General features: G+C 40.1%; 1 long non-coding RNA gene across 1 annotated transcript in view; it reads right to left on the bottom strand.

Annotated features, from left to right (window-relative positions):
* Nucleotides 1-24568, bottom strand: part of LOC129555824 (uncharacterized) — a 114776-nt gene that overhangs the window by 1432 nt on the left and 88776 nt on the right. The window contains exon 5 of the long non-coding RNA XR_008685820.2: nt 15207-15266. This is a non-coding gene — a long non-coding RNA (uncharacterized LOC129555824). The remainder of the gene's footprint in view (nt 1-15206; nt 15267-24568) is intronic.

Raw genomic sequence — 24568 nt, 5'->3', positions numbered from 1 at the left:
CATTTATAAGTAAAAATAATAAGATCATAATTAGACTTTACAACATGAACACTGTGTGCCATAAGACAAAGAATTAATATATTTGAAGTATTCAAAAAGATACAATTTGAGGCATTCAAGAAAATAAATAAGAAAACTCCCATATCAAGGATTCTATATCCAGCTAAACTTGTTTAATAGTATTACAAGGCAACAGATAAACTGTTGTGAATACACTTAGGAAATAATGCTCCTATGAGCCCTTCTTACAGAGTCTTCTAAGGAATCTACTTTAAACTCTCATCACACAAAATGATTTGGGAGGTATCCAACATAAGACTAAACATTAAATTATGATTAGGAACTAAGCTAAATTATGGTTATAAAGGAGATAGTGTAGTATGTAATATCTCTGTATACTGACAATGTAGATACAGAAAAACTGAAAGAAAGGAGGGAAAAACAGAAAAGGATATGAAAAACAGAAAAATCTTTTTTTTAAGAGCTTTTGATGTAGACTATTTTTTAAAAATCTTTATCAAATTTTTATTGCAATATTGCTTCTGTTTTATGTTTTGGTTTTTTAAAATCCCTGACTAGGAATCTAATGCATGGCCCCTGAACAGTCTTAAAAAGAAAGAGAGAAGGAAAAGAATAAAATAACTAACAAGATCATACACTATCATCACCTCATACTTACAGGTGTTAGTTAGGTTAGAAAAGCCATCTTCAGCAGAAATCAGTAAGAAGAATATCTATAAGAATTGCTCCAAGCCTTTTGCCTTTTAATAGCTCTATATTCTGCATTATGAAGAAGAAATTTCAAATATGAAAAATTTCAGAAAGAAATGTCTATGGTGCCTGTTTTTTTCTTTTGGTTGCACTACTCGACATGTGGGATCTTAGTTCCCCAACCAGGGACTGAACCCAAGGCCAAGGCAGTGAAAGCGCCAAGTTCTAAGCACTGGACTGCCAGGAATTCCCTCTGGTGCCTTTCTTAAAGTGTAGTCCAAGGTCATCTATATTAGAATTACTTGGAGTACTTATTAAAAATACAAATTTATGGGACTCTTCCCAAACTGAATCTAAATCTCACAGTGGGAGATGGAGGAGGAGTCCTTGAAAATCTACACATTAAATGTTTTCCAGAAGATCCAGGATTCATTTGAAAATCACTATTCTAAATTCTTTTTCCAACAAAACATCATCTCCATGTTAAGGTATAACCCCTTTCTCTACAGTTGGGTCTTGGTGGCTGGAACACAATGACAGTGAAATACAGTCAATTCCCGCAATATGCCTTTCATTGAAGTAATAAGGTATCCAATTACATAATTTTTTTTAATAAAAGAGAAATAAAACACTTAGATGATACTTTTTCCTCTTGAAATTCAACAAAAAAAAACCTCCCAGACCCATCCTTCAACCCATGTCCAAAAACATTATTCAAAAATCCAAACCATCCAAACCCACATATTTGTGATTGAATTCCTCCCTCAAATACATTTCAGTTACTGCCGTATTTTAACTCCAAGCTAAATTCTACCATCAGTTATGCTGCTCAATATTCCTTGATCATAGCCCATACTTTGTAAGAACAAATGGAATCTGTATTTAATTCCTATATTAAAATTGCTTTTGCATAGTATAATTTGCATTTTATGAGGCCAAAGGCAAAATGTCTAAAATAATATTTAAAGGGAGCAAATGATTAGCTAGACAGAAGTGGAAATAGTGTATTGAAAAAGCTAAAGGTCAAACCAACAGTTAAACACACACACACACACTTGCTCTTTCTGGCAAAGATCGGTATATTTTTCAATTCTTTCTTCTTTCTTTTGGCCCTGTTACCACTGCAGTTACTTACTTTTACTCTTCCCTTGGTACAATATCTCTGACATTTCCACATATAATATCTGATCCACACACACACACAAAAGGCAGAAGGTAGAAAGAAGAATCAATGGAGGTTATTTACCTATGTTTACTGTCCGCTTGATTGATCTCCATATTCATTTTTGAGACTAAATTGTCACTTCCTCAGAGGAGACTTTCCTATCTATCACCATTCGAAAGGCAGAACTGACCACTCCTCTAAGTGTCTTCAAGGCACTGTCTACCTGATTCTCCCATGAGCATGTATGTGTGGTAAGTCACTTCAGTCGTATCCAACTCTTTGTGACCCCATGAACTGTAACCCACCAGGCTCCTCTGTCCATGGGGATTCTCCAGGCAAGAATACTGGAGTGGGTTGCCATGCCCTCCTCCAGGGCATCTTCCTAACCCAGGGATCAAACCCAGGTCTCCCGCATTGCGGGTGGATTCTTTACTGACCGAGCTACCAGGGAAGCCCAAGAATACTGGAGAGGGTAGCCTATCGCTTCTTCAGGGGATCTTCCCACCCCAGGAATCGAATCAGGGTCTCCTGCATTGCAGGTGGATTCTGTACCAGCTGAGCTACCAGGGAAGCCCCGATTCTGTCATAGTATCTGACAATTCAGTCACTGCATACATCGTCATCTTTATCTATTAGATCATTAAGTCCCTTAAGAGCAGGCTCAATCTCCTTATATCCCTAGCACTAAACTAAGTTAACACAGTGGAGACACTAAATAAAGTGAATAAATTAATGTTCTGCTTCCCAATAAAACTGAATAAAAAGTGGAAATGATAAAATAATCAGGAGTTCTTCTCAAGCAGAACCAAAGGGATTTCTCTCCTGCCTTTTTCCTTAAGTGACTGGCTGTCTTGACACATATACATGGTTTTTACATGATTGTTTTCATGGACTGTAAAAGGAGAACTACTTCAAGGGGTCTTCCCTGGAGGTCCAGTTCTTAAGACTCTGCACCTCCAGTACTGGGGGCTAGGGTTCCATCCCTGGTTGGGGAGCTAGGATCCCACATGCTGCCCAGGTGTGGCCAAAATAAAACAAAAACACAAAAGGAGAGCTACTTCAAGGAAGGGATTAAATAACAGAGGTAGGAAAGAAGGACTAGCCCTTGTTCTATGGTGTCTATACTCTACAACCATTCACTACAAGTCTGACGCTGGTTCTAAATATGTCAGGTAGAATGCAGAGTTGGGTTAAGTGTTCAAATTCTTAGGTGAATAATGCCAACATTTCCCCCAAGTCTCTTTTCAAATATTAAATTGATACATGATGTTCTTCAATTTTAAGTTTTTCTCTCAGAAAATTTTTTAAGATACTTTTGGAAACCATTGCTTATTTGTTGACAAGAGTAATCAAATTTTCTTACTAAGCATAGATTAATGGAGCACTCAATTACCATGACTTAGGCTTTAGTTAGACAACTTGTCTTTTTCATAGGCTTCTTTGTTTGTGGTTATGGGTTAATAACTCATAATCAGAGAAACAGGAATATCCAGGCCACTCTGCCAGGGATTAAGCTCCTGTCAGCTGCAAACTCACACTTTTATATAAATTCAGTTCAGTTCAGTTCAGTTCAGTTGCTCAGTTGTGTCCAACTCTTTGCGACCCCATGAATCACAGCACGCCAGGCCTCCCTGTCCATCACCAACTCCCGGAGTTCACTCAAACTCATGTCCATAGAGTCGGTGATGCCATCCAGCCATCTCATTCTCTGTCGTCCCCTTCTCCTCCTGCCCCTAATCCCTCCCAGCATCAGAGTCTTTTCCAGTGAGTCAACTCGTCACATGAGGTGGCCAGAGTATTGGAGTTTCAGCTTTAGCATCAGTCCTTCCAATGAACACCCAGGACTGATCTCCTTTAGAATGGACTGGTTGGATCTCCTTGCAGTCCAAGGGACTCTCAAGAATCTTCTGGGTTAGCTAAAAAGTTCACTCAGGTTTTTCAGTAAGATGTAATGGAAAACCAAAACGAAATTTTTGGCCAACCCAACACATGCTCCACGATGCTGGGACTGGGGCACTGCAAAAGCCATTTCTCTTCTGGGAGAGTATTCTCTGTTGTTGCTGTTGTTCAGTCACTAAGTCTTGTCCAACCCTTTGCAACCCCAAGGACTGCAGATGCCAGGCTGCTCTGTCCTCCACTATTCCCTGGATTTTGCTCAAATTCATTAAGTCAGTAATGCCATCTAATCATCTCATCTTCTGTTGCCCCCTTCTCCTCCTGCCTAAAATCTTGACCAGCATCAGGGTGTTTTTGCATCAGGTGGCCAAAGTTTTGAAGCGTCAGCCTCAGAATCAGTCCTTCCAATGAATATTCAGGGTTGATTTCCTTTAGAATTGATTGGTTTGATCTCCTTGCAGTCCAACGGACTCTCAAGAGTCTTCTCCAGCACCACAGTTGGAAAGCATTTTCAGCATTCAACCTTCTTTATGATCCAACCCTCACATATGTACATGACTACTAGAAAAACTGTAGCTTTGACTATATGGACCTTTGTAGGTAAAGTGGTATCTCTGCTTTTTAATATGCTGTCTAGATTTGTCACAGCTTTTCTTCCAAGGAGCAAGCATCTTTTAATTTACTGGCTGCAGTCACTGTCCACAGTGATTTTGGAGCCCAAGAAAATAAAATCTGCCACTGTTTCCCCTTTTCCCCTATCCATTTGCCATGAAGTGATGTGACCAGGTGCCATGATCTTAGTTTTTGATGGTTGAGTTTTAAGCCAGCTTTTTCACGCTCCTCTTACACTCTCCTCAAGAGGCTCTTCAGTTCTTCTTTGCTTTCTGTCATTAGAGTGGTATCATCTGAGGTTGTTGATATTTTTCCTGGCAATCTTGATTCCAGCCTGTGCTTCATCCAGTCCAGCACTTTGCATGATGTACTCTGCATATAAGTTAAATAAGCAGGGTGACAATATACAGCCATGACATATTCCTTTCCCAATTTGGAACCAGTCCATTGTTCCTTGTCCAGTTCTAACTGTTGCTTCTTGACCTGCATACAGGTTTCTCAGGAGTCAGGTTAGGTAGTCTGAAATACCTATCTCCTTAAAGAATTTTCCAGTTTGTTGTGATCCACACAGTCAAAGGCTCTAGCATAGTCAATGAAGAAGTAGACGTTTTTCTGGAATTCTCTTGCTTTTTCAATGATCCAACATATGTTGGCAATTTGATCTCTGGTTCCTCTGCCTTTTCTAAACCCAGCTTGTACATATAGAAGTTCTTGGTTCATGTACTGCTGAAGCCTAGCTTGAAGGATTTTGAGCATTACCTTTCTAGCTTGTGAAATGAGTGCAACTGTCCAGTAGTTTAAGCATTCTTTGGCACTGCCTTTCTTTGGGATTGGAATGAAAACTGACGTTTTCCAATCCTGTGGCCACTGCTGAGTTCTCCAAATTTTCTAGCATACTGAGTACAGCACTTTTCTGTTAGGTTCTGCAAATGGAAAACAACAGAGGGAGACAATAAGGCTGTAGGAGGAAGAAGGGATTTGCTCCATCCCTGTGCCACCTGTCCCTGTCATTACTGTCCCAGGAATGTCCTGTGGCCCCAGCAGCACAGGTTATTTCAGGTTTCAAGCTTCTCCCAGCACTGCTGGAGCCTGCCTCATACTCACAGATACCAATAAGAGGGGGTGCCACCCCATCTGTGGAGGTTGTATCCCCAGCTTTTCAGGGCCTCTCCAAGCTCACAGATTTTGCACATCGAACTCTCCCCTTCGTTCCAGCCATGTGGGGGTCACAATTGCTCCACAAAAGTATTTATCTCAATTACCTCAATGTTCCCTTTTAGCCTATATCCAGTACTATTTGATAGATTTCCTAGATTAAATTTTCTCTGTTAGAACAATGGCCAAGATAGTGGAATAGGAAAATCCTGAGCTCATTTCCTATCACAGGCATAACAAAATTACAACTCTTTACATGGCAACTACTGATGAGAAACGATGGGAAAGAGCAGAAGAGATCTTCTACATCTAAAGGCATGAAGAAGGAACCACAACAAGATCAGTAGCAGACATGATATAGTCAAGACTTATACCCATAAATGGGAGGATAATTACAACTGCAGAGGTTCTCCCCAAAGAATGAGGAGTCTGAGCTTCACTTTGGATTCCCCAGCCCAAGGGTCCTGTATCCAGAAGATGAGCCCCTAGAACATCCGAATTTGAAGGCCAGCAGGGCTTACTTTGGGAAGAGTCAGAGGGCTGTGGGAAATAGAGATTTCACTCTTAAAGGACGCATAGAAAATTCACATGCTCCAGGACATTTGAAAGGAGCCTGGGTCAGACCTACCCGCTGATCTTGGAGAGCCTCCCAGAGAAACAGGAGGCAACTAGAGCTCACCCTGGAGACACAGACACTGGCAGTAGCCATTTTGAGGAGCTCCTTCTACCACATGGACGGTAGTGCTGGTTCAATTCATTCTGGAATCCTCCCTCTAGCTTATTAGTACCAGGACCCGGCCCCACTCACCAGTCTGTCCTCCTGGTACTGGGACGCCCCAGGCCAAGCAATTAGCTGTGCAGGGACACACCCCATCCTCCAGTGGGCAGGCTGCTTTCAGACCGCCCTGAGCACACATCCACTCCAGGGCACAGTCCTGTTCACCAGAGGGAACACTATCACCCGGACCCCAGCATGGTAGCTGAGGACGAAGAGGATGAAGTTCCAGCTACCAGGGGAACCACCTGCCAGCCAGCACTAGCCCCGTGACTCCCTGGGTAGCCTCCGTGGTAGGAAGGAGGACGAGGGGGAGAGGAAAGCTAGGAAGGGCAGGATAGATGAAGGGGATTAAGAGGTACAAACGACCATGCATAAAATAAGTCAGCTACAAGGACACATTGTACAGCACAGAGAATTTAAACAATATTTTATAATACCTGTAAATGGAGTATAATCTATAAAAATATTGAATCACTATGTGGTACACCTGAAACTCAAATAAATAAATAGGAAGAATAGGTTACAGAGTTGTCATGCCGATTAAATGTAAAATGTATGAAAAATTATTAGTGGAGTGCTCTAGTGGACTGTCAACAAGTAAAATACCTATTGGATGAGATGGTCAAAAAAACTACCTTTGTTAAAAATAACTTGGTTTTTTTTTTTGTTTTCTTGACTGGAATCTGACTTCTTGTTTGGTTAATATATCATTCATAGATAAGGAAACAAGGATATCTGGTTCCCCTTCAACAGACTGTAACTGCAAATAGGGGTCCCATTTTTCTTTAGCCAAGTACTTCTTTACCAGCTAATGCAGGAGTTTAGTGCCACATCAAAGGAATCCTCAAAGAGGACATTAAACATTGTCACACATCAATCTATTAGCACAATCCATTATCAGACATCCCCAGGTGGCTCAGTGGTAAATAATCTGCCTGCCAAGCAGATGTGGGTTCAATCCCTGGGTTGGGAAGATTGGCTGGAGAAGGAAATGGCAACCCACTCCTGCATTCTTGTCTGGGAAATCCTGTGGTCAGAGGAGCCTGGTGGGCTACAGTCCATGGAGTCACAAAGAGTCAGACACAACTCAGCAACCAAACAATAACAACAATGTAATGGTACAGCTCCCACTTATTCATGTCCACGTCTCATAAAACTGTTTTGAAAACATCTCAATGGCAATGTCTTTGACAAATCTACAGTAAATGGATGCCTCCAAAGTCATCAATTCTCTTGGACTTGCTGGAACCTTTACATAAATAAGAAATGCCAGAACTTCTGAAGACTGACATGGAAACATGTCTATGATATATACTGTTAGGTTAAAAAGTTGCTTTCAGAACAATACTCATGGTATTACATTACATACATGCTATTCCTTTAAAATCTTGATTGTAAACGGTGAGGGAATAAGAGGTTGCATATATACATACTGAAGATAACAATTAAGAGTGACTATCTCTGGGTGAAAAATACTATAAATTAAAAAATATTAGACCACATTGTAAAGCAATTATCCATCAATTAAGAATAAATTTTAAAACTACTGTGCATCTTCCTACCAGTGAGAGTTTAAAGTTGAATTACAAAATAAGTTGAATTAAATTTTTCTCCCAAGATGAAAACAAAACAAAAACAAAAACTCAGGATATCAATCAAGAAAGTAGCTCCCCACTCTATTCTATAACTTGTACGAAGGTTAGCTTTAGGTGGTTTGGTATTTAAAGTCCTAAAAGTAATATCCCAAAGCCGGTCAATTCATTTTGTTAAATATGTGACTACACTGTTTCATGGAATGAAATATGTGATATTAACACTTGTACCTCAATTTTTAAGTAATGAATTTGGATCTATCCATAAAGATCATAAAACTGAAAGTAAAAGGAACTGCTTTTTTAAAATCAGCTAAATTCATTTGTCTGGGAAGCTGTTTACCCAATACGTGATTTCTGGTCTGGTTCACCCATTTTTCTGTTTTTGGCATCTATGGAACCCTTTATTGTATACCACATAATTACAACCATTACCAGCTAGCCAACACATATTATTTATGCTAAGGGAAAATAGATACCTTGGTTTTTGAGTCATAAATGTAACAAGGTTTTTTGTTACATTTAAGAGATTTAACCCAAAATTTTCATCCTTCATTTTCTTAGGGTTGATACTATTTCTAATAACTCATTTCAGGGTTATAAAATTTGAGACATCATCTACCTTTTTTTCTTAATTTTAAAATGGTTTATTAGGAATATTCAGCATAAGAAATTTCATTTTAAAGTTTCTGATAACTAAAATTATAATGTATCATGGGCATTTAATTATTTTAAAAGCCATATATTTTACAGTGTGCTTAGTCACTCCATCGTGTCTGACTCTTTGCAACTCCATGGACTGTAGCCTGCCAGGCTCCCTCTGCCCATGGGGATTCTCCAGGCAAGAATACTGGAGTGGGCTGGCATGCCCTCTTTCATGGGATCTTCCCAACCCAGGGATCAAACCCAGGTCTCCCAAACTGCAGGCGGATTCTTTATTGTCTGAGCCACCAGGGAAGCCATATGTTTTACAATGTTATCTGGCTAAATGATATATAGTTTAGAAACATAATGTGTCAATTAAGAGATATTATCTACCATTGAAATTTATTTTCTATCTGCTTTTAAATGGTGAAATAAACATATTTGTAAGTATGCTCCGACTTGAAGACAACCTATCCTTGGGAATTAAAATCTGCAAGAAGTATACGGTGGGGGCGCTGATTATTCAAAAGAGATGCCCACAAACCATGAATTTCTTGATAGAAAAGAGGGAGGTGTTTGCAAGATGTGAAATAGAAAGAGGGAAGAAACACTTAAACCTCAAGTGTCAAATATCTATAGACAAGTAAAAAGGTACCTGAAACTATAATTCCTTGGAAAGGCATAATGATAAATATTCAATTTATAAAAAAACTAGTCTACAGCACAAATTTCAGGAATGTCATCTACAGTGGGAAATCTGTCCTTCACTTATTATACATGGAACAGAGTGTCTGCCTTGTTTCAAGGCACTCTGTGAAATGGTCACTGATGGTAAATGTGGAGCCAGCTTACCAAATTAAAATTAAAAATCAAGAATCCATTAGCAACATACAAAAGAAATAGATTAAGCCATTAAAAAACCGTTGATGGCACCAGTGATGCCCACGTTGAATGGTTCTTAGGCAAAGCTAACACTGGGGGTGGTGGGGTGTGGATGGGCTCAGAGGGCCTGCTGGAAGCCAACAGAGTCTCCTATTTCTACGAGTCATCTTTTGTTTTTCCAGAGACATATCCAGTGTCAGGAGAGCACCTCCAAATGTGTAGTAGCATGGAATTTTTACTATGCAGAGTGAATGCTCATACTCAGAATCTGCCCTGTTTCCAATGGTAAAATCTATCTGCATTTGGCAGGTTGCATGTTAAAAAAATTTTTTTTGACGTCACCTAATAAGAAAAAAATTTCCACTGAGTTTGAAAATAATGAGTTGAAACACCAAGTAATCACTAAAATGGCAATGTTGATTATCTTTTTTTTTTTTTTTACTTTATAGGACTATAGTAAGAATTTGTTTGTTTATTTTGCCACACCATGCAGAATGTGGGATCTAGTTTTCTGATCAGGGATGGAACCCACATCTGCATCGCAAGCTTGGAGTCTTAACCACTGAATCACCAGTAAAGTCCCTTGATTTCTTAATTAAATGGTATTTGTAGCTATCTGAAGGTGGTCTCCATGTAATGAAGAGAAAACATTTATTGATAGCTTATAATGTGCCACTCACTGTTCTATGCGCTTTGGGTTTATTATCTGACTTATTGCTCACAACAGTCTTTTGAAATAAGTTCTTTTATCATGACCCTCTTACAAATGAGAAACCTAAAACACAGAAAGGGAAAACAATTTAACCAACCACACGCAGCTAATGAGCATCAAAGCTGATCCACTATACAGGCAGTCTCAATAATTCATTTGAAGGCTCCATTTTCCCAATTTATGGACGCTTTCAAGGTTAATTATTTTTTTAAGACTTGATTCAAGTTTTTTTCTGGATTTTAACAGATTCTATCTGCCAGTTTTCCACTTGATGAGTTTCTATATATAGGCTTGATACGTACCTCTCACAGTTTCAAATGTTTACTTGTCTAAGCAAATATAAAAGTAGCTATTTTCAGGACTGATTTGAGAAGAATTTTTTTTTTCATAAGCTACTTTTTGAGCAGATCATGGGACTCTCGGAATAAAAATAGTAAAGTTCAAACTCATTTGGGTAATGGAAGCGAGAAGCAAGCATAATAGAAGATGGTTTAGCTTTGCCTCTTTGTACACCTCAAAAACATCTGAAAAGATTTAACCTTCTCAAAAAAAATGCTCACCTTTGGGCTGAAACCAAGTAGAAAGAACTTCAGTTCCAAAGGAAGCATTTAAAAAAAAAAAATCTGCCTGAATTAGACGAGGCAATTGCCTGGAATTTGGTTGCATACAAAGCTACATTTTGTGCCCACACGTGCTCTAGTGTCGGCTTCCTGCTCAGTCAGCACTGATAGTTATTATTCTCTAAAATAAATGTTTGCTTCTCAGGGCTATAAATCCTGAGACCACCTCAGAATCTTTAATGTACTTCATCTCTTACAGCAAAGAGGAAAACAGCTCCCTTTTCTTTCCATGCAGGATTTAAGATGTGGTGGAAAGAAGACACTGTAATATTTTCCCATCTTCCAACCCTGCCCCATATGTAGTGGCAACTTTATTATGCCCTCTACGGAAAGCAATGCATGCCCTGTCAATAATACATGCAGGCAGTATTTCCTCAGTTTAAAAGAAACTCACCAGTCCAATGATAGTTTTTGGCTGTGGGGGAGGAAGAAGAAGAAATACTACATTATACCTCATGACATGAACAGTGATTTTGAGGCATGACTAGACATTAGATACATTAACTTATGAAAAAGTGTGTCTTTAGAACTGAAGAGGTTTGAGTATTTTTTTAAAACTGAATTAAGTTGAAATAAAAGTTGTTAAGAATTAGAAGTTACAAAGCCCCATTTTTCCCCTTCATGACAAAGACGGCAACCACTGCTGCAACAGCTTTTTCTAAGAGAATCTGCTCCCAACCCTCCACCCCAACTGAATCTCCAATTACAGCTGATTGGAGGATGAAGGACATCTGACATAATCTGGGCCAATCACATTTTTCCATTCTGAGAATTTGACATGGGAGCACTGAAAGACTGGGGAAGACAAGTTTCAAAGACATTAAAACGTGCTCAAAGTCAAGCTCACAGCCAGACCCATCACCTTGAAGTCAAAATTATGAGAGAGCAGTGTGAAGAGGGGAGCATAAGAACGCAGACCCTGCTGCCTTTGAAAAGTCTTGGAAGAGCCTCGGTTCCCCAGTTTTCACTTTCACTGCCTGTTTGACTCAGCTGTTCTTAATTTGCTGCCCTTTGCTAGTTTCAGGCCTAAAATCAACATTTTTTTCCTCTAAAATAACTTGGACACGATTGAGCATGCACGCACGCAAAATAACTCCAATGAACTTTTTTTTAAAACAAAACAGCCCCACTTTTCCACTCTCAAGGCATTATTTGTTGCTTTCCTGGCAGTCACAGTGTCCTGTTCATGCATACAGATGATATCTGCTACAATATTACCTATTAAAAGCAAGATCCAAACCACCAAAGTTCAATGACTTGCCCAAGGTTTTATCATCTAAGCCAGAGCTGGATCCTAAGACAGGTTTTCTTTACCACCTAATGAAGTGAAATTTGGTCCAAGTCTGGTCCTTTTTAGCAAGTTTCTTACCAAAGGCTTCATTCACTTGGAAGTAAATACTCGCTGTTCCCAACTTATCTTCCCAAAGTTTGTTGGTACACATTTTCTTACAGAAATAATATTTTAGTGGTGGCCAAGTTTCAAGATTTGGCATGTTTTACCTATCATGAATCTGAACCCCACTTTGTTTATTAAGAAAATAGTGCAATACAATACTTTAGCAATGGTAGTTATTAAACAAAATAATAAATTAAGAATTCTTTTTATGTATTTTGAATGTTCAGTTTGAGGAAGACCAGATTTTATTGGAGGTTTAAGGCAGATTCCAAAGAGCGAGTCTGGGTATTTTCAAAGGCTTTTAAGAGTTTCAGGAAACCAACTCTTCTCCATTATGCCTAAATATACTTTAAAAATTAACACCATTAGGAAAAAAAAAAACAGAACCAATATGCCCCAAACTGTTATCAGTGGTTGCCTCTTCAGGGCAAGGTTATATAAGACTCTCTCCCTTTCATACATTTTTATATCCTTCAAACTTTTTAAGCCACCCTGTATTATTTTTATAATCTGAATAAAAGCAATAAAAAGACAAGAATCTTTACAGCTTCCTTTTCCTGGATATTGTTGTCTCCTATACTTCAGATTTATGATCATAGTCATTTGGGGATTCACAAATAGAAGAGTACACTTTATTATACAAATGTGGGAAGAGAGAGAGAACCAAAGAGGATATGAGAACTGGCAGAGAGTTGTCCGAGGTGCAAATATCTGAAATGTAGCTTGACTGGAGTGTCAAGGCATCACTATCAGGAGAAAGAAAGGAAGTGGTAGTAAAAAAGAAAAAAAAAAGAATGAGAAGAAAGAAAGGAAGGAAGGAAAGTAGGTAGGAAAGAAGAAAAAGAAAGATTCCCTGCTTTCAAAGGAGTAGAATGGGAGGAGTCTTTGGGAAGATAAGGACCCAATCATCACATATACAATCATGTATACAAAACTGGGAGGGTCACAAAGAGGGCATTTAGAACCAGGAGAAATGCCTAGGATCAGCCTTACCTAAAAATGGAAGTAGGAGAGAAAGGGGATGGAAAGACATCCCTCCTCTCCTCCTCTTCAATGTACTTCATGAAATGACTTCACTGAACTTCTTTCAATGTAAGAAGACCCATTACTCTCTGCAAAAATAAACTGAAGTGAAGAATACAAAACACTCTTGGGAGAGTAACAACTCAAAGTCACACATTTATCATGATTTAATATTAAAATCTATAATTCATGGCTTGAGTGATGGAATTCCAGCTGAGCTATTTCAAATCCTAAAAGATGCTGCTGTGAAAGTGCTGCACTCAATACGCCAGCAAATTTGGAAAACTCAGCAGTGGCCACAGGACTGGAAAAGGGCAGTTTTCATTCCAATCCCAAAGAAAGGCAATGCCAAAGAATATTCCAACTACCACACAATTGCACTCATCTCACATGCTAGTAAAGTAAGGCTCAACATTCTCCAAGTGAGGCTTCAACAATATGTGAACCAAGAACTTCCAGAAGTTCAAGCTGAATTTAGAAAAGGCAAAGGAACCAGAGATCAAATTGCCAACATACATTAGATCATCAAAAAGCAAGAGAGTTCCAGAAAAACATCTACTTCTGCTTTATTGACCACACCAAAGCCTTGACTGTGTGGAAAATTCTTAAAGAGATGGGAATACCAGACCACCTTACCTTCCCCCTGAAAAATCTGTATGCAGGTCAAGAAGCAACAGTTGGAACCAGACATGGAACAATGGGCTGGTTCCAAATTGGGAAAGGAGTATGTCAAGGCTGTATATTGTCACCCTGCTTGTTTAATTTATATGCACAGTACATCATGCAAAATGCCGGGCTGGATGAAGCACAGGCTGGAATCAAGACTGCCGGGAAAAATGTCAATAATCTCAGATATGCAGATGACACCACCCTTATGGCAGAAGGCAAAGAGGAACTAAAGAGGCTCCTGATGAAAGTGAAAGAGGAGAGTGAAAAAGCTAGCTTAAAACTCAACATTCAGAAAACTAAGATCCTGGCATCCAATCCCATCACTTCATGGCAAATAGATGTGGAAACAATGGAAACAGTGAGAGACTTTATTTTGGGGGGCTCCAAGATCACTACAGATGGTGACTGCAGCCAGTAAATTAAAAGACACTTGTTCCTTGGAAGAAAGGTTATGACAAACCTAGATAGCATATTAAAAAGCAGAGACATGCTTTGCCGACAAAGGTCCATCTAGTCAAAGCTATGGTTTTTCTTGTAGTCATGTATGGATGTGAGAATTGGACTATAAAGAAAGCTGAGCACCAAAGAATTGATGCTTTTGAACTGTGGTGTTGGAGAAGACCCCTGAGAGTCCCTTGGACTGCAAGGAGATCTGACCAGTCCATCCTGAAGGAAATCTATCCTGAATATTCACTGGAAGGACTGATGCTGAAGCTGAAACTCCAATACTTTGGCCACCTGATGTGAAGAACTGACTGATTGGAAAAGACCCTGATGCTGGGAAAGATTGAAGGCAGGAGGAGAAGGGGACGACAGAGGATGAGATGGTTGGAGAGCATCACCAACTTGATGAACATAAGTTTGAGTAAGCTCCAGGATTGGTGATGGACAAAGAGGCCTGGCGTGCTGCAGTGGGGTCGTGAAGAGTCGGACACGACGGAGCAGCTGAACTGACTGACTGATAATATATAGAGAATAACTTTGCTATAATGGTGAGAGACTTGTAATAGTGCACTTGATGAAGGGGATGGGGCTTCCCCAGTCTGCTTCATCCAGGCTGACCTGAACCCAAAGCTACACTTAAATAACAAACACATCTCTGACTGATTCCCCGAGTGAAGGGAGAGAACACTGTACAGGTGTCCCTTCCGTGGCCGACAAGGCAAGAGGCACCCTCCTCATTCAAAGGGACAACTGAATCCACCATGTCATCATGCCTCACAGCCATTTAAAGTGTGAGACAGAGCAGAGAGAAGAAGGAGTAGGAGAAGGAGGGAGAGGAAGAGGAAGAAGCAGAGGAGGGGGAGGAGGAGAAGAAAAGCAGAAGAGGGGGAGGGGGAACAAACTCACCTAACACCTCAGAGCCATGTCCTCTTCAGCAGAATATCAGGTTCAGTAATCTATAAGGTTCTTTTCAAAAAAGAAAAAAATAAATGAAAACCATGAAGATAGCAACTATTAATGTAAATAGAGTAACCAGTCAATATTTAAATGGAGTAAATAGTCAGATATTTCCTGTTATGAACAGTACCCTCTCTCTCACACACACACATCACACATACAAGTTGAAGACATCATAGATTTTAATATGCACAATTTTTTATGTTCCATTAATTTTTTAAAATGCTGCCAAATGACACACCACAGATTGTAAGATGCATCCCACTTTCAGAGATACTGAATTGGATCCTAAAATCAATGAAATACACTGAGGTGCTGGACGCCTCACTTCTCACATGAAACCCTGACACAGTATTGGCATTTGCTACAGCATATCTGTACTACTCTATCAAATAGTGCAGAGTTCATTCTTATTTCTCCCTATTGCACATCCTACTTCCTATCTATCGATGGCTCTTCATATCCTCATTCCAGGTTCCTCAAAGCCTCAAGCTCCCACTTATTTCCCAAATGTCCCCAAAACTTCTGAGAAGTATCTCTTCCTCACTATGATAATTTTAACTCTTCTAGCTCCCCTGTCTCTTTGAAAACAATTCAGTCCTATATCTCATTCTCTTAGATCTTGCTAAACGATTAGAAAAAAACTTTATGATGTAATTATAGCTAGAGTTTTCATGGTGGGCAATAAAATTTTCAGATGTCAGCTTTTCATCTTAATATAGGCATTCTTACAAAAGAAACCAATGTGTATTTATGCAGGAAGAAAAAGGGTGCATATAAGGAGGAAGAGTTTTGTTCCCTTTAAGCCATACTGCTTTGATCTCTATTTATTACCTCAAATATGTACATCTGGGTGGCCCAGTTGCCTTCTTACCACAGGAGCTACCAAGAGCCTGGGGAGAAACCTCACTTTCCTTTGTCTCCTGCAGGAATGCAGAGGCTGCTGCTGATGCTAAGTCACTTCAGTCATGTCCGACTCTGTGCGACCCCATAGACGGCAGCCCACCAGGCCCCCCCGTCCCTGGGATTCTCCAGGCAAGAACACTGGAGTGGGTTGCCATTGCCTTCTTCAATGCATGAAAGTGAAAAGTGAAAGTGAAGTCGCTCAGTCGTGTCTGACTCTTTGCGACCCCATGGACTGCAGCCCACCAGGCTCCTCCATCTCTGGGATTTTCCAGGCAAGAGTACTGGAGTGGGGTGCCATTGCCTTCTCCAAATGCAGAGGCAAAGTCTCAGAAATAAAGAAAACCTAAGCGTCTACTATGACCACCACAGATGCATCGTGGGGATCATCCACCCTCCCCCCTCCTCTCCATCATCATCACCATCATCCCCTTGCTTCTCTCTTTGATTTCACTCTTTTAAAAAAACCCTCAAAATTAAACCTATTCCCTTTCTCCAAGGATCTATATAGAACCCAATGCCTATACTTTGAAAACTAATTGCATTTCAAGTTATACCTTAAATTTGGACCCTTACTTATTTATTTCTTTATGATTTCCCTGTAGTAGATAGAACTTAGAAATGCATTTTAGTGTTTTTAAAAATAAGAAGGGCGTTAATTTATGAGCTCTTTGTATCTTTTCAGCACTTTTCCCCATTGAAAAAGCCCTTTTGTTGGTATCTAAACACATTGCTAAGGGGAACAAAATTTGATAAGATTTCTCTGATGGGCATTTTGTCAGTATGCATCAAAATCCTTAATATTATGCAGGAATTTTAAACCCAGAAGTTTCACATCTAAGAACTTATTTTAAGGAGAAAATTTGAGATAGATACAGACTCAAAAAGCAAAGCTTAAGGATATTCACTAAGTGTATTTTATAATTCAACCAATATGAATTTCATTAGGTAAGTGCTAGTGAATCCAAATGGCGGGGACTTCCCTGGTGATCCAGTGATTAAGAATCTGCCTTCCAATGCAGGGAATGGGGTTCAATCCCTGATGGGGGAACCAAGATTCGACATGTCACTAAGCTCTCCCATTGCAATGAAGAGCCTACTTGCTGCAAACAGAATCCTGCCTGCCACAACTAACACTTGATGCAGCCAAATAAATAACAAAAATTTTTTAAAAACCCTCAAATGACAGACTATTAGGTAGTCATCATAAGTCATATTTTTCAAGAATATTACTGACATAGAGGAGTTCATAATAAATTTCTAACCCAAAAACACATGCTACAAAACACAATGCTCGCTTTTATACCACTTTCAGATAGTATCAAGGTTAAAATGTTTAGAGTCAAAGACATCTTCGTTCCAATACCCAGTTCTGTCACTTGCTCCTTATACAAATGTGGGTAGGCTATCCAGCCTCACAGAGCCTCAATTTCCTCATGTTACTTAGAAATAATAATATTCAGCTCTTTGAAAGGTTAATTTTTAAAATTTATTTATTTGACTGTGCCAAGTCTTAGCTGTGGCACACTGATCCTTAGTTGCAACATGCAAACTCTTAGCTGCAGCATGCAGGATCTAGTTCCCTGAGCACAAATCGAACCCAGGCCCCTGCATTGGGAGTGTGAAGTCTTAGCTATTGGACCATCAAGGAAGTCCCAAGAAGATTAAATTAAATAATGATGCAAAGCCCTACATATAATAAGTGCTCCATAAATGGTTCTCAACATGTGTGCTATTTGAGGTTTTTGATTACAGGTAACAGAAATAAATTTTGGCCAACTGAAACGAAATTTATAGAAATAAATGTAGGAAAATTGGAGAACTAGGCACAAATCAGAAACAGGCAGAAACCAATTTAGCGTCAGGGGCTTAGAAATCAGGAATTAAAGTAGGAATGGTTTTGTAGTGGAGAGCCTGGTAGGGATGTTGCTGCCAAGATAAAAGAACACCAACCCCTTCACTGACTATTTCACACACTCAAAATCAAAATCCCAGCAAGGAGCTTCTGTGGACTGAGCTGAAGCCACTGCACACCTTCTGGCTAAGAAAGAAACAATCTGCACCCCAATGTTCATGTCAGGACTATTCACAATAGCCAAGACTTGGAAGCAACCTAAACGTCCACTGACAGAAGATTGGATAAAGAAGATGTGGTACATATCTACAATGGAATATTACTCAGCAAATGGAATTTGTTATTACAAGAACAAAATAATGCCATTTGGAGCAACATGGATGGACCTAGGGATGATCATACTAAGTGAAATCAGACAGAGAAAGACAAATATCAAATGATGTCATTTATATGTGGAATCTAAAGAAATGATACAAATGAACTTTTTTAAGAAACAGAAATAGAGTCACAGATGTAGAAAACAGACTTATGGTTACCAGAGGGGTAAGGGAAGAAGGAATAAATCGGGAGACTGGGATTGACATGTACACACCACTACATGTAAAACAGGTAACTAATAAGGACCTACTATATAGCACAGGGAACTCTACATAATACTCTCTAGTGACCTAAATGGGAAAAGAATCTAAAATAGAGTGGATATATGTATATGTATAACTGATTCACTTTGCTGTACAGCAGAATCTAAAACAACATTGTAAATCAACTATACTGTAATAAAAATTTAAAAAGAAAAAGAAACAACGTGGGTCTTCAAGAGCACAGGCAGCTGGATTTTTTTACCTCAGCAAGATGATACACAATGGTTGTAGGCTGACTCTCCCAAAGGAAATCAGGGTTCTGTAATGAAGGATGGTGGATGCTGCTGGGGGGGCCATTGTTCTGGGACTTCCCTGATGGTCCAGTGGCTAAGACTCCATGCTCCCAATGCAAGGGGCCCAGTTTGGATCCCTGGTCAGGGAACTAGATTCCTTTTACTGCAACTAAGTTCACACTCCCCAACTAAAGATCCCACATGCTGTGACTAAGACCCGGTGCAGCCAAAAAAAAATAAGGACAGATGTTCTTATAGCAATAAGCATCAGGTAATTTCTTTCATATTCTTTTCCAATATGGTTTCTCGGAAAATAGTGAATATAGCTCCCTGTGCTTGTTGTTTATCCATCGTATATGTAAGTTTGCCTCTGCTAATTCCAAGGTGCTTCACAGGTGGCGCTAGTGGTAAAGAACCCACCTGCCAAGGCAGGAGACATAAGAGATGAGGGTTCAATCCCTGGGTCGGGAAGATCCCCTGGAGAAGGGGATGGCAACCCATTCCAGTATTCTTGTCTGGAAATGCCATGGATAGAGGAGCCTGACAGGCTACAGTCCATAGGGTTGCAAAGAGTCAGACATGACTGAAATGACTTAGCACACAGCACAATCCCAAACTGCCAAACCTTCCCTCCCTTTTGGCAACCAAAGTCTGTTCTCTTATCTGTGAGTATATGTTTGTTTCCTAGATATGTTAATTTGTATTATAGAGTTCACATGTAAGTGATATCATATGGATTTGTCTTTCTCTTTCTGACTTACTTTGCTTAGTATGACAATCTCTAGGGCCATCCACAGTGCTACAAATGGCATTATTTCATTCTTTTTGATGGCTGAGTTATTATCATTGAGCATGAGGTAATTTTGAATTGGAAAAAATGTAAGTATCAAACATTTATTTTTAAAAAAAAGCTCTTTCACCATACATGTAACCAGCATAAAGCCCTGTGAGGAGACCATGGAAGAAATAATTTTCATTTTTGACAGAAAAACTGAGACTCAAGGAAGATAATGGACTAACCCAAGGACTCTGCACTGCGTTTGGGGCAGAGCTGAGACAAAGTCCTGACCCATTGTCTAAGGCTGTTCTCTAGGTACTCAATGGAAATTGTCAAACATCCCCCAGCCTTCTCCGCTTCCCAGCCCCAAAGTTCAAAGGACATAAGATTACTGGTTGGTGGTATTTCCCTTTTAGGACCTGCTGGTCCCCCTGCTGCTTGGAGTTCAGGCCCTGAGCTGGAGGCCCTGCTGGAAGCAGGACAGTTGGCGTAGCAGAGGGAGGCCGGGAGATTTGGCAGCCCGCCTTCATCACATTTGGGGGAGGGAGTGGAGAACCGAGGACTGAGAAACCATTGGAGAATAAATAAGTCAGGCTAGAGGAAGACAAAAAGCCAGGGGCCAACCTAAAGAGGAAGTGGTATGGAGAGCAGGCAGTGGGGAGACAGAAAGAATGATCTTTTTTTTAAGCCAAAGAATTGGGAAAATTGTTAACTCAGCCAGAAAGGGGCCCAGTGGTTACCAAGATCTCCTGCACCTGGCTGCAGAGAAAAAAGTGAAAACCTCACAAAACTGCCTCCTCCTCTCTGAAATAAATCATTTCTCATGATTTACTTTGATATTTGACATCTAAGTTACTTAGGATTATTTTCTGCTTTTTCTCTCTCCCTAGCTTATAGAAGAACCCACCAGAAAGAACAAACCAACTGCAAATTCCCAGATTTCACAAGATACAATGAATAACCAAATAGTTCTAGAAAGATCCTACTTAGGAGTCATCTTATCTAATATATGCATTTTTCAGTTAGAGAAACTGAGACGCAGAATTATGAGTTTGTCCACATCTATTTATTTACTTTAAGACACTTAAAATATGACCAGGTCAGGAATTGGCAAACTTTTTCTATTAAGGGCCATCTGGTGAATACTTTTGGTGTTGAGGGTTATATGGTCTCTGTTATAATACTCAACTCTGCCACGATAGAGCAAAACAGCCATAGACAATATAGACACACATGATTATGGCTTTATCCCAATAAAACTTTATTTAAAATACAAGCTGTGGGCCACTCTTGCCCAGTAGGCTGTAGTCTGGCAAAACCTGATCTAGTCCTAGGTATTTACTAAATACCATGTGAACAGAAAAACAATATGAGCCAATAGTGGGCATAAATTAAATTCCCATAGAAATGATAATAATAATTGCTACAATTTATGAAGTACTTCCTACGTGACTTTCCTCAATTGTTCCACCAGTCCTGTGTGACACACACTAGATGCTCTCCATGTTTACAGACAAAAAAATGAAAACAGGGACTTCCTTGGTGATCCAGTGGTTAAAAATCTGCCTTCCAATGCAAGGGACATGGGTTCAACCCCTGGTCAGGGAACTGCGATAAATCCCACATGCCACAGGGCAACTAAGCCGCACACTGCAACAAAGACCCAGAACAGCCAAAAATAAAAATAAAATTTTAAAAAAGAAAATGAAAACACATGCAAGTCAAATAATTTGCCAATGGTCAGAAAGCTCGGAGGTGGTAGTTTCAATATTTGAACCCAGGTCTGTCTCACTTCAGGACTCGAGTGCTTAAATATATCAGGTAAGAACACAAATACCAAGAAGGCAGAACAGAAACTTAACTGATGTTCCTCACAACGCATTTTAAGTTTTCATGTTTGTCTGAAAGAAATGTCCACAAGTTTATATATTCTAACAATGCATCTATAGCAGCAGTTTGGATGAGTCATGAGTCTGCCCCTCTGTCTCCCTCTGTATGTTCATTTTGTTACGTCTTTCTCGCAGTCTGTCAGGCTCTCTCTAGCACACACACTAAGATTTAAGGAAGGATATTAGCTGGAGCCCACCCACCTCACACACTGGGAAGCGAAAGATCTCGAACAGAGAGGAATTTAAGCCTGAAGGGGAGAAGAGGACAGCTCTTGATGATTATCCTAAATTTCTGAAGCCAAACCAGGGAAGACTTGAGGAAATGACTCACTGAACCCAGGAGAAAGAAAAACAGTCGAGTGATGGCCGGAGAAAATGAGGATAATATAGCCTTACTGTTAAAGTGAGGGTTAGCAGTCCACAGAGACCCAGAAAGGAAACACTGAAATGGCTGAGTTACATTCCTGAAACTAACATGCAATATTGTTTTATCAGGCTTATGGCTGTTTGGGCCAAGAATGAGGCAGGAACAGATTTCTTCGTAACAGAGACATCATCTCATGTTCTTTGCTGTCCCCAGATAGTCTCCTCTGCTACAGCCCTAAGGGGAAACCACAGCCATTTCTGTCCCTTCTCTTCTTTTTTTCTTTTTTCCCCACAATAACTGGTTGTTCCTGACTCTAATGCTGAGATTGGTGTGACAAACAAACGTACTCTACTGTAGCCATTAAAAAATCTAACATTCGTACTGAGCCCAAAGTCCAAAGGACTTTGAGCCATCAATTTTTCAGCTAAAAAAGAAGCCTGATGGGAAACATTGGGGAATGTGTTCAAGTATGAATACAGTTGGCTTTCACTTGGTAGATCATTAGCAACAAAACAAAACGATGAGGTAAGTAAATTTTGTCCTTGGCCTTTTCCTATCCATCTATCAAACTGTCACTAAATTAACCTTATGCAAAGCTCTGGTCGTGTCACTCTGCGCACAAAGATTCGCAAAGTTGACACAGTAACAGCTTCGCTGGTGGCCCAGCTGGTAAGGAATCTGCCTGAAAGGCAGGAGACCACCTGAAATGCAAGAAACCCAGGTTCGATCCCTGGGTCAGAAAGATCCCCCAGAGAAGGAAATGGTGACCCATTCCAGTATTCTTGCCTGGGAGATCCCATGGACAGAGAAGCCTGTGGGCTTCAGACAGAAGAGCCTAGAGGGCTACAGTCAGAGGAGCCTGGTGGGCTACAGTCCATGGGGTCTCAAGAGTTGGACACGACTTACAGACTAAACCACCACCACCATCCCCACACTGCTGTGAAACAGGCACTTTTGTATATTGCTGATAGAAGTGTAAACTGGTACAGTCTCTAAGGAGAGCATTTTGGCAACGTCTGCTAAAATTATGCATGTACATATATTCGATCTAAGAATATGACCTATAGCTGCAGCACATTTGTATGCAATGAAGCATTGTAAGATTATTTGTCATATTATTAGTAGTAAGAATAACAGATTAGTTACACTTCTGCTCCTGGATACAGAGTAGGAGGTCACAAGAGGCCAAAGCTCTTGTTGCTACAACTTTAAACAAATGGACAAAAGGAAAGAAACATGTTAAAGGCATCAAAGAACTGTAGAGAATTAGATGAACTAAAAGTCCAGAGGGAAAAGCCACTCTTAGGGCTGGGAACAGGCACACAATCCAGACTCTCAATCAAAAGCCTGGAAAGGACATGCCTAAAGGACAGACACAAACCAGGGATTGATAGAATCTTGCTAAAACTGTAAATCCAGCCCTACCTCAACTCAGTCCATGATTAAATTGAGGCAATTAGCCCCCAGCCCCCCAGCCTTACCTAACTCGGAGAAGGCAATGGCAAGCCACTCCAGTACTCTTGCCTAGAAAATCCCATGGATGGAGGAGCCTGGTAGGCTGCAGTCCGTGGGGTCGCTAAAGGTCGGACACGACTGAGCGACTTCACTTTCACACGTTGGAGAAGGAAATGGCAACCCACTCCAGTGTTCTTGCCTGGAGAATCCCAGGGACGGGGGAGCCTGGTGGGCTTCCGTCTATGGGGTCACACAGAGTCGGACACGACTGAAGTGACTTAGCAGCAGCAGCAGCAGCAGCTTACCTAACTAACAAAGGAAAAAGAAGATACTTCTCTGGTGAAAGTCATCATCAAGAACTCACTAGGCTGCCTTAAGAGCAAACAGAACATAAAACTCAGAATAAAAAAATAAATATTTTAAAATCAGAATTGGTGAATTCAAAAGCAAGTCAACAGTAACTATGCAAATTGAACCACAAAAAGAAACTAAACTGGGAATAAAGAATATGTCCAAAAGTGAGACATTCTCAGTGTAATAAACCTGGAATGGAGTCCCAAAAGAAGAGAGGGGCAAGATAATGGAACAGAAGAATATTTGAAAATATATCACTGAGAAATTTTCAGACATGAAGGAAGACATAAACCTACCAATTCAAGAAGCTCAATAATCCCCCAAACATGGTAAATACAAAAAAAAAAAAAAAACTCATACCTGGACACATTACAGAAGCTTTTGAAAAACAATGAGAAATTCATAAAAGCAGCTAAAGGGAGAAACACCCATTGTCTTAAGGGAACTACAGTAAGACTTCGTGTGTGCTAAGTCACTTCAGTCATATCTGATTCTGCAACCCCATGGACTGTAGCCCATCACGCTCCTCTATCCATGGTATTCTCCAGGCAAGAATATTGGAGTGGGTTGCCATTCCCTCCTCCAAGGGATATTCCCGAACTAGAGATCGAACTCATGTCTCTTATATCTCCTGCATTAGCAGGCAGATTCTTTACCACTAGTGCCACCTGGGAACAATAAGACTGACCCCTAACCTTTTTTTATAAAGTTTTTTATAAAGATATTTATTTTTGGTTGTCCTGGATCTTCCATTGCTATATGTGGGCTTCTCACTGCAGTGGCTTCTCTAGAGGCTGAGCACAGATTTTAGGCACAAGGGCTTCAGCAGCTGCAAC

This window comes from Moschus berezovskii, chromosome 12 (genome assembly GCF_049115385.1).
Source record: "Moschus berezovskii isolate FMDL1 chromosome 12, NW_MosBer_1.0, whole genome shotgun sequence".
NCBI classification, from domain to species: Eukaryota; Metazoa; Chordata; class Mammalia; order Artiodactyla; family Moschidae; genus Moschus; species Moschus berezovskii.
Note: the sequence above shows the minus strand (reverse complement) of the source record. Positions and strands in the feature narration are given on the sequence as shown.